Source organism: Gekko japonicus, unplaced genomic scaffold, assembly GCF_001447785.1.
Source record: "Gekko japonicus isolate JY-2015 unplaced genomic scaffold, Gekko_japonicus_V1.1 scaffold2500, whole genome shotgun sequence".
NCBI classification, from domain to species: Eukaryota; Metazoa; Chordata; class Lepidosauria; order Squamata; family Gekkonidae; genus Gekko; species Gekko japonicus.
The window spans coordinates 137,394-152,491 of NW_015175441.1; the positions used below are offsets into that span (position 1 = coordinate 137,394).

General features: G+C 44.7%; 1 pseudogene; it reads right to left on the reverse strand.

Annotated features, from left to right (window-relative positions):
• Window positions 1-223: 223 nt before the first annotated feature.
• Window positions 224-7,614, reverse strand: LOC107122723 (annotated as a pseudogene).
• Between the last annotated feature and the right edge of the window lie 7,484 nt (window positions 7,615-15,098).

A 15,098-nucleotide genomic window follows, 5' to 3' on the forward strand; every position in this document is an offset into this window, starting at 1 on the left:
AAGGAGAAAAAAGTTTGTAAACCACTCTGATATTCAGAGGGAAGGGTGGGATTTAATTCCAATCTCCTCCTCCTCCCCCTCCTCCTCCCCCTCCTCCTCCTCCTCTTCTTCTATTACAGGAGAAACTTATCTTTAGGTCATACCATACATTCTTTTTTCCCTGAAAAGTTCATTTTATTTTTATTAATATAAACAAGAGTTTAAATGTCACTTCTGAACCTTCTCAAGCATCCTCCCCAGCAGCGGGTTCATCCGCTCCCTTGGTGTTCCGGGTATAGATCACCTGGGCTCTGTGCTTGGACACAAACTTGATTAGACCTTTACTGAGCAGCTCCTGGAGAGCAGCCCTGGCCAGAGAGCCTCAGATCATCAGCCTCTCGGACACCAAGGCCAGCATGATGAGCTTGTAGTTGGGCACCTCCTTGCAGAGCTTGTCATAGGTCACTTTGTCGAAGTGATGAGGTTGTTGAGCTTCTCTCTCACTTTACCTTTGCTGCCGGACTTGTTGATGGGATCCTTGTCCTTCTTGGCCAACTTGCCTCCATCCCTCTTCTTCTTGTTGTCCTTGGGAGGCAGGGAGGGGCGGAGTGAGGTGCAGCTGCTGCTTCGTCCGGTGGCTTCCAGATATTAAAGTAAGACATACCATGCATTCTTAATACTCATCAAGTCATCTGGAATTGTTGCTGTTCAGTATCTGTCAGCATCAACCCCATACTGTACAGCTCATTTTCTGCAGAGAAATTAAGATGAACTGAAATATTGAGGGGGGGGGATACCTTCAAATTAGGATTACTGCCAGTGACAATGGATTATGCCCTGGAGTACAGGCTCAATATCATTTGTAACTCGGGCTCATTTAAATGTATGCAAAATTTATGTCATCTGAATGTCCATATTAAGATTTTATAGCACACATTTTGTATGTCATTATTTCTTTGCATATTAAAGTGACTTACAGCTTTTGATGTTGCTTTTGCTTGTATCAGTAAATTAGGGAGAGTTTTAAAGAGCATTGATGCTAGTAGAATAGCCTTCTCTTTTTGAAATCCACAAGACTTTCCAAAGTGATCAGGACTAAATGAACTTTTAAAAGTTGCTTCTCAAAATGGCACAATAATGTGATTGGCAAGTTCAGGCAACCTGTATAATATGAGCAGGGGTCTTGTTGTAGAAAAAGAGCTGCCGGAGCTCATTAGCATAACTCATTAGCATAACTTATTTGCATATGCCACGCCCCCTGACATCACCGGAAGTGACAGAAGGCCACACCCCCTGACATCACCGGAAGTGTGTCAGAAGGCCCGGCTACTTACCCTCCTGCTTCATCCTCATTCCCAAACGGAATGAGGATCGAAGCAGAGGGCGGGGTAAAGAAGGGGGCGGGGCTTCACCACGTGACCGCCCCGCCCCCTAGAGGTTCTCTTCCGGAGCTCCGTACCTGAGAGCTCCCCCCCGACTAGAGCCCTGAATATGAGCAACCAAAATGCGATAAATCAAATGAAAAGCAAACAGTTCTGTTGAATGTTGGTCATGGGGTTTTGTTTTAAACATTAGGTTTTCAGAGTCAAGAAAGGGCAGCAGAATAGTGGTATTAGTATTTATGGAAGAGAAAATAGCACAGCAGATCTGGCATTGCCATCAAATCCTTCAGAACACAACAAAGACTGAATGAAATGATTTTCAGGTACACAGCCCTTTTGCCATTGTGATTGCCTTGCAGATCAGTTTAACAGTATGTACCCCATCTCCTTAACTTTTACTGCCATGAAATGCTTCGTTTAACCATTTTGGACTCTTGCATGCCTGTAGAAGACAAGAAATTTCTGAAACCCATGCCAGGTTTTTTTGTGTCTACATTTTACATCATATTGTGACCACGGAATCAGCAGTCAAAGTAGAAAGACCCAGTAAGCCCACAATTCTTTGATAGTCAGAGAGGCACAGCAGCTCATGCAGGCTCTGGAGGGATGTGGAGGGTAGACTAGAAGTGATGGGAAGTGATGGGGCAGGGCTAATTTGGTGGGAACTGTCACCCCAAAATTCCCCACCATGGCTACAGGCCTGATCATGTATATCTTTCATGCTTCGAGCCAGTTTGGTGTAGTGGTTAAGTGCGCGGACTCTAATCTGGGAGAACCGGGTTTGATTCCCCACTCCTCCACTTGCACCTGGCTGGATGACCTTGGGCGAGTCGTAGTTCTGATAAGAGCTGTTCTTGAAAAAGAGCAGTTTCTGTCAAGAGCTCTCTCAGCCCCACCTGCCTCACAGGGTGTCTGTTGTGGGGAGGGGAAGGGAAAGGAGTTTGTAAGCCGCTCTGAGACACCTTTGGGTAGTGAAGGGCAGGGTATAAAGCCAATCTCTTCTCTTCTTCTTCTTTGGTATGTGCCGCTAAGTACAAAAAAAATGGATCCAGCAAACTTCTGAATGGAAAGAATGGACCTCTTCCCTTCTTCCCTCCCACTGTAACCCTCTGAGCCACTTCAAAAACTGTTCCTGAGGGTTGGTCTGGAGAAGAATGGAATGCAACACATGAGACTAAGCCTTGAGGGTAACTGTGCAGAAGCCACCACTTCCCCTCTTGCACCAGCTCTTCTTCAAAAGAGCAGGGGCTCATGGAAACAGTAGGAGGGCAATTTCTGCAGATTCACCATTTTTACTTACCACATCCCACTCTGCTCCTGAGGGTTTCCCAACCTTCAAGAACAGATTTTGGAGCGTGCAAGAGGAAGGATGGAGAGATCTATTCATTCAGAGTTTGTAGGATCCAATCCATGATGACAAGATAGACAATATTTTTACTGACTGGCTCCCAGACCCATTGCAGTTTCATTTTCTCTAATGCAACAATGTACTGCTACTGCAACTGTAAGATGTAGAATTGGCAAAATGTCATTCTGCTGCAGCAGGTTCTGTCACCAGCAGCACTGCTTCTAGGAGGTGGCTGGATGCTGGTATAGTTGCTCTTTGTAATAGGTGTAATAGGTGATTTATTGAAGTGATTTACCTCTTAGCCACTCTCCCCCTACAGTATGCAGGTATCTACACAGCAAATGTGACAGGTATGAATGCTCTGTTACACACAACTTCCTACCATAAGTGCTTTCAGGCCCAAGAAATTATAAGCCCCCTTCACACACTATGTTGATGTGGACCCATGCTATGGTTTGTTCCCACCCCACTTTGCCCCTTTTCCCAGACAAGCTGCTGCTGTATTATACTTACAGTAGACTCCACATCAACATAGCCTGTGAGGAAAGCTTACAATTCCGTGTGCTGTTCTTTGCATGTACGTACCGCAAACACAGAGAGATTAGTGTATGAACCACAGTGGATATTTACAGATGGGAGGTAAACCACATTGACCAGAATATAAAAGGGAGGTTGTAAGGCAGAAATAATATCCAGATTGTGAAACTTTTACAAGTAGCATAAATATTTATTTATTTATTTATTTATTCGCAATTATATCCCGCCCATCCGGTAAACAGGTTACAACAATTTAATAAATACAATAACATTTAAAACAGATTAAAACATATAAAAACAGTAGTCATGCTTGCCGTAGGGAGAATCTGGCCCATAGATGTAACTAGCCAGTTACCAGTAAGTGGGAGATTGCAACCTCGGGGGGGGGGCATATGTGGACACCCGCTGCCTCAGCCAAAGGCCTGGTGGAACAGCTCCGTCTTGCAGGCCCTGCAGAATTGCATAAGATCCTTCAGGGCCCTGATCTCAATAGGGAGCATGTTTCACCAAGTGCAGGCCAGGTGTCAGGACCCACAGCAACAATGAAGTACACACTTGCAGGAAGGTTTTACTTTATTTGAAGCTATAGATGCATGGACAGGAGCACTGTTAGGAATGAGGGGTGAACTATGCACAACACAGTTATAGTACATTCATATGAGCGTTGCCCAATGACTATGGTTCCCACGCGTGCCTTTCGGCCTGAGAACTAACTGTTACTCGAAGCAAAAACAGGTACGAGCTTCCCACGGCTCTGCCTGTCTAAAGCCAAAGCAATGATCTAAGCAAGTCCTCCAGTGGCCTTGAGAGATACGCAGAGCGGTTTGCAGAAAAGCGGCAATTAGCAAGAAGGGGAAGGTATGCGCATCTGTGCAAAGGAAGGTATGCGCATGTGCACCGGGAAAAGAACATTTTGGCAGCTTGCTGACACCAGGGCAGAGAAAGCCTGGCCCTGGTCAAGGGTAGGTGGACGTCCTTTGGGCCAGGGATCACCAGGAGATGTTGACTCTCGGAGCATAACGCTCTCCAAGGCGTATATGGGAAGAGGCGGTCCCTTAGGTATGTTGGTCCCAGGTCGTATAAGGCTTTGAAGGTAATTACCAACACCTTGAAGCGCATCTGGTACTCAACCGGCAACCAATGCAGCTGACAAAGCACATGCTGAACATGAGCCCGCACAAGTGTAGACGTCAGCAGGTGTGCCGCTGCATTTTGTACCCGCTGTTTCCGGAGCAACTTCAAGGGTAAGCCCGCGTAGAGCAAACTGCACTAATCACACCTGGAAGTGACCACTGCATGGATCACCGTAGCTAAGTAGCTAAGTCCTGACGGGAGAGATAGGGCTTCAGTAGCTTAATCTGCCTAAGATGGAAAAATGTAGATCTGGTGACCGCAACAACCTGGGCCTCCATAGATAAGGAGGTATCCAGTGTTACTCCCAGGCTCTTCAATGACTGGGCCAGCACCAGAGGTGTCTTTTCCAGAGTGGGAAGCCTGGTGCCCACCTCCAAACCCCCACGACCCAAGTACAGGACCTCTGTCTTCGTCTTATCCATCTTATCCAAAGCAACAAAAATGCCAACATTAAAGGATTTATCCAAGTCTAGAATCTAGACTCTAGATCCTTGCTGTTTACATAATTTTGCCTCCTTACCATCCACCCATTTTATCTATATGCAGGTTTAGGTAATTTTTTAATTAATTATTGTAAATCAAAATGCAAAGAAGACATTGAGAAATCTCTCCTAAAAACACAGGGGATTCTATAAAGTATCTCCAGTAATAAGTTTGATTTGCTTCAGCTATTTTTATTGGTTTTTTCAGAGATGTCAAATTATGTCCAGTGCTTCCCACTTTCAAGCAATATAATTACCACTTTCATCCAGCTGATCTGAGCTGGTTTAATGCAGACAACTAAATTGGGAAATAGACAAAGACTGAAATTCACATATCAGGGTGACTGTTTTGGTGTCAGATTTTAGTTAGTTTTTGTTTTAATGAATGTTAATTTGTAAAGATGAGAGTTCACCATCAAGACGGAGATAATGTAATGTCACACAAGACAGTTTGCTATTGCTGCAGGATTTTATGCATTTTTATTGTCTTGTTTTTATCTGTTGTTTTATTGATGTATGGTGCGTCCACATGGAGCACAGTCCAGGCATGTTAGCATACAACTTCAAGGGTAAGTGCAGGCGCAGGCGGTTAAACACCTGCTGGTAACATCTGCGAACAGCTGCTCCAGCTGTTCAAAACCCACTGTGGCCAGGGTGAGCACCTGGCCCTAGTCCCAGCTCCCACCCACCCAGCGGTTTGAAAGCAATAAATAACATAGAAAAAGCGAGTAGATAAATGGGTACCTGCCCTAGGTGGCAGGGGGCACCCTTCAATGTTGTGGGGGCTGATGGAGCATCGGCGGCGAGCAGCAAAATGGCGACTAGGCGCAACACCAGCAGTGGATCGGACATCGGCGGAAGGCGGAGCCAGGAGACGCAAAGAACGTAGAGGCGCAGGCACGGCGGAGCCAAATGGACAGAGCCGGAGCCGTGCTGACATGAACCGCGCGCTGGATAGGCCCGCCGATCACAGCCGACGCCGAACACCACGAGAAGGAGAAGTAGAGGAGCCGGAAAAACCGAAAGCCGAGTCGACAAGAAGCCGAACCGAGAGAGAAGAACAGCAAGTCCCTCCTCTGGGTGTCGGTAGGGCAGTCCCCACCCTGACTATATGTGGCCATAGATAGGGATAAAGAGTAACTGTAAGCCGCTCAGAGACCCCTTGGGGGGTTCGAGCAGGATACAAGCTGAAAGCATGAATAAATATATATATATAAATAAATAAATACAACCTGGATGGGAAGGTGCATATTTTCCAATGTTCCATGCATATCAGTTTTTCTTTCATCAGCCCCCTTGAGACTACCATTTCCACCACTGCGCTATCACATGAATTTCTGAAGGCTTTTAAAAGTGTGATAATTGCTATAGTGCTATACTCTTTACTGGTTTAAAACAAAAATGTCACCAACAGCCTTCTAATGATTTGTAGTGGAGAAATGTAATGATGAGGAGGCATAGTGAATTGTTTGCAGCCTTACATGTTTTCATGGGATTTGTCCCTTTTCTGAACTCAAATACACCCTTAGCTAGTTAGAGAGAGCTCTGTCTGGTAGACTTTAGAGAACATATATTTTAGATAAGCGTTGCTGTAAACACAGTGTCTGCCTGCATGAACCTCTCAGCAGGCTGGGAGTCTGACTTGTTTGTTTCCTTGTTAGACAGCAGTGTTTGGCCTGTATAAAATTTGTAAACCTCTGTGTCCATGGGCTTTATTCATGGCTGTGATTGCACAAACATGCCAGACATGCCTCACAATATGTTCCCAAGGAGTTCATCTGTAGCTGTTGTGCTGGAGTCCCCAGCAGCTGGAGGGATGTTGTAAGCCTTTTTTTTTATTGCCTTACTGTGTGTGATTACTTTGCTTGTAAAGGTAAAGGTTTCTCTTGCTCAAAAGCCAGTCGAATCCGACTCTAGGGATGCGGTGCTCATCTCCGTTTCAAAGCCGAAGAGCCGTCCAGAGATATTTCCGTGGTCATGTGGCCAGCATGACTAAATGCCAAGGCGCACTGAATGCTGTTACCTTCCCACCAAAGTGGTACCTATTTATCTTCTTGCAATTTCTTGCTTTCAAACTGCTAGGTTGGCAGGAGCTGGGGCCAGAGACGGGAGCTCACTCCGTCATGCAGCACTCGGGTCTCGAACTGCCGAACTACCAACCTTCTGGTCTGCGGCTCAGTGTCTTAACCTCTGAGCCACTGCAGCCCCACTACTTTGCTTGTAACACCTGTTACTTGTTTTAATAAATAGCATTATAATAATTTTAATAAACATCATTATAAACTACTTGCATCTTTTTGGTCATGCTATGAACCTGAGAGCAGAGCCTGGGTGGACCAGCTGCTGAACTGAGACATGGCAGAACATAGGTGGAAAAACAAACAGGGAAAATTATGGCTGACAGAAGAATCTCTCTGTGGAAGGACCATTGCTGAAGTACATGCCTCAGTATTCCAGTGTGGTGTAGTGGTTAAGAGCAGCAGAATCTAGCCTGGAGAATTGGGTTCGATTCCCCACTCTTCCCCATGAAGCCTGCTGGGTGACCTTGGGCCAGTCACAGTTCTCTCAGAATTCTCTCACCTCACCTACCCCACAATATAACTGTTGTGGGAAGAGGAAGGGAAGGCAATTGTAAGCCACTTTGAGACTCCTTAGGGTAGAGAAAATCAGGGTATAAAAACCTACTCTTCTTCTTCGTCATAGCAGCAATTAATGCAAAATAGAGAATCCTGACTATATGGATGCAGTCCATTGTTTCCTGTACTCATAACTGTAAAATTGTTGCTTGTAAGTCACTTTATGGACTTAACTAAACAGAAAGGAGGGATAGGACTTCCTAAATAAATGCATAAATTGAGTATGGCAAAAGCTTGCAGATGCTGATGAAGTCAAAAAGGTCTTTAAAAGTTTATTTGAACATTCTGATATTACCTCTTGGAATCATTCATTTTCATACACTTCTAAAATGACTTGATCTCGTGTTTCTTCTACGTTTCCTTTGGAGAGTGGGGACTGTTTAGTATATTTCGTCACAGCATCTGATGGAAAGTTGGTCATTAACAGTAAGAGGCCATGGCTTGGTGAGAGAGAACCTATTTTTGACTAAGAAGGTCTAAGATTCAATCCCTGGCATAGCCAGTTTAAAAGACCTCAGACAACAGGCACAGGGAATTAACATTACCCTCCCTGTCCAAGGCCCTGGAGAGTTGCTGGCAGTCAGAATGGACAATATGGAGCAAGGCCGACCAATGGTGTAAATTGGTATAAAACAGCATTATATGCCGACATATGTTCAGTGTTTGCTAACAGAGTTTGATCTTAGAATGAAAGTGCTCTTTAAATAAAGACTCCATCTTGTACAGGAACATTACTTTTTGCATCTTAAGGCGTACTGGGAATGCTTTACACAGCACTGCAGCCTTGGCTGTCGTTTAGCTCTGGCGCTGCTTGCCTTATAGTGTAAATTGCACTGCTTGTTCTTTCCCCCAAAAGAATGAGTGATCAACATTGTAAGTGGCAGTGATGTAATTATCTTTGATTAGTGACTACGCTAACTTTAAGAAAGTAAAGTAGATGTTGATTACCAATCACTAATGTAGTGCTTTCATATACAGCCATAACTCCACTCATGAATATACATCAATCTCATGCATGACTTGTTATCCTTATCTACAAATTGAAAGATACTTAACAAACATAAATTTATTTTCAATTGGAATTTTTTAAAAATATGGGCATTGTTTAAGATTGCAATGGCTTGTCCTTCAAGATCCATGAGAAACAGTATTTTTGGTCATTATACAAAATGCAACACTTAATTATAACTGATCATTAAGTACAAATAACAGCTTACAGGAAATCTACTCCTATGCACTGTGTGCAACATATGAGAAGGTACTCACAAAAAATGATGCATCTGCTTCCATGAAAAAAAGCTTTCTGGTTTCCAATATATCTTATTCACAGTAGAACCTGCTATACATTTCGATGAATATCTTTTCCAGCATTACGTTGTTCACACGTGTAGCTTTGTGTGATAGTTCTTTGTGCACATCAACCAGTTTTTGTAACACCTGAACTTGGTTTGAAGCTGAAAAACATAGCAAAGTCATACAGGATCATTTCCACATTCTTTCCAAAGAAGAAGAGATTGGAGTTATACCCCACCCTTCACTCAGAATCTCAGAGCAGTTTACAATCTCCTTTCCCTTCCCTACCCCAGAACAGACACCCTGTGAGGTAGATGGCTGAGAGAGCTCTTTCTCTTGAGAGAACAGCTCTGAGAGAACTGTGACTGACCAAAGGTCACACCAGCAGCTGCATGTGGAGGAGTGGGGAATCAAACCAGTTCTCCCAGATTAGAGCCCGTGCTCTTAACCACTACACCAAACTGGATCTCAGAAACCCAGTAAAAAGGTCTGGCCTGTATTTCCCCAATTCTTGTGTGAGTGAACAGTATTGCTTGCTGTCTATGGAACAGGAGTAAAAGTTCTTTACTTTCTAGTGTCAGCCACTCATGCTTTATACTATGCCTCTATTAAAGGCCCACAGACTTATCTTTTTGGTAATGTTGGGATCTGCTACTGCAAGGTGGAAATTAAAAGCCCTAATGCACGTGTACAGCATCCATGAATGCCAATTTGGATTCTGACTTCTACATTCTAACCCACTTGGCACAGATACATAAAGACACTGCCACATACAAGTGTGTGCCAAGCACTAGTTTAAAAAATTTACTTCCGTAGGTCAAGAGTTCTGTTTAAAACAAGTATCTCTAAGAAGACACTTAAGAGGGCTTTTTTTTAAGGCAGGGGTATATTTCTTGATTCCCTGACCTGAATAGCCCAGGCTAGCCTGATCTCGTCAGCTCTTGGAAGATAAACAGGGTCGGCCCTGGTCAGTATTCAGATGGGAGACCATCAAGGAATAACTATGCAGAGCCAAGCAATGGCAAACCACCTCTGAATGTCTCTTGCCTTGAAAACCCTTACAGGGTCACCAAAAGCTGGCTGTGACTTGATGGCAAACAACAACAACAACCCTTGATTAGGTCAGTTATTAGTTTATATCATTGCAGCCAGTTTGGTGTAGTGGTTAAGTGTGCGGACTCTAATCTGGGAGAACCGGGTTTGATTCCCCACTCCTCCACTTGCACCTGCTGATGTGACCTTGGGTCAGTCGCAAGCTCTGGCACAGCTGTCCTTGAAAAAGAGCAGTTTGTGTCAGAGTTCTCTCAGCCCCACCCACCTCACAGGGTGTCTGTTGTGGGGAGGGGAAGGGAAAGGAGTTTGTAAGCCGCTCTGAGACTCTAAGTGAAGGGCGGGGTATAAATCCAATCTCTTCTCTTCTTCATCTTGCATCTTTCCATGTGAGTGTGCAAGTGACTCATTTCACTGTGTGCAACTGCAACACACACACACTAAAATGTCATTATCTGCCTATGTGTGTTATTTGCATTATTTAAAGTGGACCACTAGAGAATAAACACCAGAGAGACAACACTTCCACTAGCAGAGGAGAGAGTAGGGTTTACTAATTTTTCCTGCTGCTGTTTATCCCTTCACTGGGGAGGGGGGCTCAGTGGTCCATTATGGTGAGTGGAGTCCCATTCTGTGAATTCTGTTCCATTCTTGGTACTTTGGATTCAGACTATAGGGTCTCCCGTGTGCCTAAAAATCAGTCAGGGAATTGTGCCTTCCTTTGAGGAAGAGGTCTTCTTCACACCCAAATACTGGTTCCATCCCAGCTCCCCTGCAGTTTATCCTGAGCCTTTTGTGCAATTCCACCTGCTTTCCTTAGGGTGCCAAATACAAGCTACTGCCTGCTGTGTAAACCTGTCTTTGTACTAGGGATGGCCATGAACTGTGAAAATGCTGTTTGGTTCATGGCTCATAGCATGCCCAGTTCACAAACCATGGACTGTCACAAACTTTCAGGGGCTAAACAAACCAATTCAGTTTGTGCCTCTATAGAACGGATCCTGTGCAAGCTGGAGACACAAAACATGCAGGGGATCTCCAGCTGACTCTCCTCTACCTGTTGGTCATTTCCCCAGAATGCAATTTCCTGGGGGCACATTCTTTGGGGGAGGAGTTGGACCCCGTAAATCCAATCCTCACCAAACTTGGAGGACAAGTAGAGGAGAGACAGCTGGAGATCCCCTGTGAGTTTGGTGTCTCCGGCTTGCACGGGATCCATTCTATAAGCTCCTGAAACCCCTGAACCTGCACCTGTCAAAATGACTTCCTGTTATTGGCAGGCACTCGTTTTGACAAGCATAGGTTCAGGAGATGCAGGAGTGTATAGAATGGATTCTGTGCAAGCTAGAGACATTAAAGTTGCAGGGGACCTCCCCCAGATGTTCGTCTACATGCCCACTGAGTTCCACTTCCCATTGCTTTGAAGTTGAAGTCAAACATTTAGATTGAGCAGAGACAGTCTGTCTGGAAATGTATCTGTTCATGAACAGGCACAAACCTTCATGAACAGCTTGAAGGTTTGCGGAAAGTTCATGCCAGTTGACCTGCCATGAACATCACTTTGTGAACCACAAATTAGCCTAAATTTGTCATGAACTTTAGTCCATGAGCTGGTTCATGTCCATCCTTACTTCTTATTAGAGAGCAAAACCCATTGCCAGTTATATAACTCCTTTTAACTTTCTGTGTTGCCAGTGCCTCTCTCTGCAAACTCTGACACAAGAATGATAATTGCTTATTAAAGTGAGATTTCTTCTCTCTGCCCTCTGAAAATGCCATGGATGATCTTTGAGTGAGCAAAATGAGCTCTGAGAATTTCATTCAAATATGATACAGATTAAAGACGTTACAACTAGAAATGTGCTTTGCCTTTCATTGCCTATAAAACTAGATCCCTTTCTCCCACTACTTTGTACTCTGGCAGGAAGGTCCTTTGTATGTACAGTTCTCAAAATTTCCCTCAAAATTATAAGGAAAACAAAGGTGTTGCACCTAGAAGAAATGTGCTCCCCCACATGAATAAAAATGAAAACTGCCCTGACCTGGATAGCCCAGGCCAGCCTGATCTCATCAGATCCCAGAAGCCAAGCAGGGTCAACTCTGGCAAGTACTTGGGTGGGAGACCTCCTGGGAATACCAGCATTTGAGAGGGCAGGGGCAGGCTTTATTCAGCCACCTCTCTGAATACCGTCCAGGCTCCCAGTAGGGGACAGTCGTCAGAGGTCACCATGACTTCCAGGTGCTCATGTGCAGGCATACACACACGCACACACACACACGAAAAATACAAAAAAATGAAAACTAATGAAATACCAAATTAAACCAAATTTTGAAGCAAAATTAAACAAACGAGGAAAATACATCTGCACATGCCTAACAAGATCTTTGTATCCTTAAAAAAAATAATCTTTGTATCCATCCCATTTGTTCAAGAGAAACTATGGATTAAATCCAAAGTACCATGAATATAGCAAAGTCCACATTTTCTGGGCTTCATTTGAGTCAATTTGGCTTTCTCTAAATTTCACCATCTCCTCGTCCAGCTCTACTGCTCCATCACACTTAGGGCCTTGGGTATGGGGACAAGATGATGTGACTATTCCATACTTACCATCATTCAGCCTAGATAGCTCCTATTGCTTCTGAGATCAGCAGTCAAGAATATCAATAATACATCATATACACTGAATGCATAAAATAGATATTCTGTACAGAAAATGTGCAATTAATAGAAATAATAAAATTATTAAAATACTAGACCATGTTCTGGTTTTTTGAGCATGCCAGAGCTACCTTAAGGGTAGTTTCATTAAAATAGTTGGCAAGAAGAAGAGAAATATAAAAATCATTTGATCTTCCTGGATGTTTGGACAGAATTGGGGTAATGTACGTGTTCCGAATTTCCCGGTTAAATTGGCAATGTAAGAGGCTCTGAAAAAATGCATTTTTCCCTGGGAGGTTTGAGCTCAGCAAAACTTTCAGTTTACATTTTAAATGTTTTTTCCCACCCTCTGGACAGAGAACAGGTTGGGGGGGGGGAGTCAGAGCAATTCCTTTACAGACATACCTCAGTCCACCTTCATACAAATGCGAATAGGTCTAGACAATGAGATGGTCAAGCTTCGCCCTTCTCCCCTCTTCAAGATTTAGAGGACCTTAGACTAGAATGGATCCAGGAATAATCTCCAGGAAGAAGCCCCAAGAAACGCTTCTCTGACCTGCCTTGACCTGTTCAGGAGGTGGGGGAAAAGAGGTGATAAAAACTCCTTGCAGCAGGAAGGAGGTCTCTCTTCCTTGGGTGCTGTGTCCATGAGGACACACAGACCTCTCCACTGGGAAGGCAGCCATTGAACATGTGCTTGCCTAAAGAGCTGGATCAAGCTTTAAGGTAAGGAAACTCTGTAGAGATCGGTAACTTCCTAAGCTAAAGGAGCCTGTTATATATTTTCACATCTGATAATTTAATTTAATTTTAATTTAACCTTCAACTTTATATCCCGCTCGACACCTCTTTTTCACAGAGGGTCTCAGAGCGGCTTACAATTGGTGCTAATCACACGAGTTTCCCTAACTAGGGCCACAGAGTTATATGGGGTAGGGGTTACCTATCAGCACCCTTGTGGTGGTGGTTGGGATGTTTCTCAGCTTAGGCACTCGGCGCTTCACTTGGCTTTGGCATTCTGTTCGTTCCGGATATTTCTTCCTATGGGGTGCACGACTCGCGTCTTCTGCTGGTCCCAGCCACGTCCTTCTGGCTCCGCTGTGCCAGCGTCTGACGTTATCAACGTGCCCCGTCTCAGCAGCCATCTGGATGTTTTCCTCTCTCCTGGCCACCAGGGGTCGCCATGTCGCCATGTCGATCGCTGTAGCTTGCTGCTGCTGTAGCTTGCTGCTGCTGCTGCCGTTTTCGCCGCCGCCATCTCGCCACGCCACCTCCGATCTCCAAGCCGAGCCGAGTTCTCGTTCGCCGCCGTCGCCACCGACCATCCGACGTCAGGCAGGGCGCCCCCCACCCTACTAAGGGTGGGTACCCATTTATCTACTTGCAACTAATTGCTTTTCGAACCGCTGGGTGGGCGGGAGCTGGGATAAAGGTCAAGAGCTCACCTCAACCGCGGTGGTACTCGAACAGCCATAGTGGTTGCTCGAGTGATGTTACTAAAGCAGGCGTTTTACTGCCTGCGCCACCGCTCCCTAGAGCATGTATAGAGAGAGGGACAGAGAATTTGCATTTTACCCATTTCTTTTGGGAATCCCTTGCTCAATCTGGTGCTGTGCTAAAAGTATGCTTGTGAACATTTTCTTTTTAATACATACTTTATAACTTTTGATGCTGGTAGTGGTTCTTTGTACCACATAGACCTCCATTGTTTTGGACACACTATTTTAAAAGGAGTGCCAGGGGGGATGCAGGCAGTTTGCAAATGGCTATCTCTTCAGGGGCACAGAAGCCAGTAAACTGTCCCCATGGTGACCAGACACTGGGCAGCAGGAGACACAGAGGCAAGGCTTCAGAACTTGGAAGGGAAGCTGAGAGTCCCAACCCTCCCAGCAGGCAATTCCGTAGAAAGATCTGGTGGTGGTGGTGGTGGTGGGTTACTCGAAAGTGGAAGAAAAGCCTATCCAGATGCTGAGAAGAACCTAAGAGGGCAGGGTGGAATAGGGTCTGCAGGCCAGAGCAAGCACAATCCACCACAGAGGACCTTAGTTATGGGAACCTTGGGGCCTTGGGTATGGGAACACATAGATGTGACTAGCCCGTATTTACAGTCACTCAGCCGAGATAGCACCTGTTGCTTCTTGCTACCTTGGGGATCCACATTTTTCATGGGATTTTTGGGAAAGCAGCTGTTATCTAAATGGCCACGAGGAAATGGTTTCTTGCCCATAAATGTATCAACATACAGTTTCTGGGAGAAAGAAGAGCCGAAATATCCACTGTTCTACAGAATTATTCTAGTGGGCTAAAGAATTGGCTCTGCATAATCACCCAGATAGGCTTGTTGAGATTGATTCTATATTTAATGATGTAAAGAAACCTAGGGCAGGCCCAAGTGGTACATCCAAATAGTATAGATCAGTTAACTCGCATATATGTACTTGAGTGTGGCATTAATTTTCACGAGACTAGATGTATCCCATAATGGATGTGAGTCTTCACATACGGACATAAAAATGCAATGCATGGACACAAGACTGCTGTCTATAAAATGCTGGTACAGCAACTAAAGTATTTCATCTCCTTGGCTGAATTTAT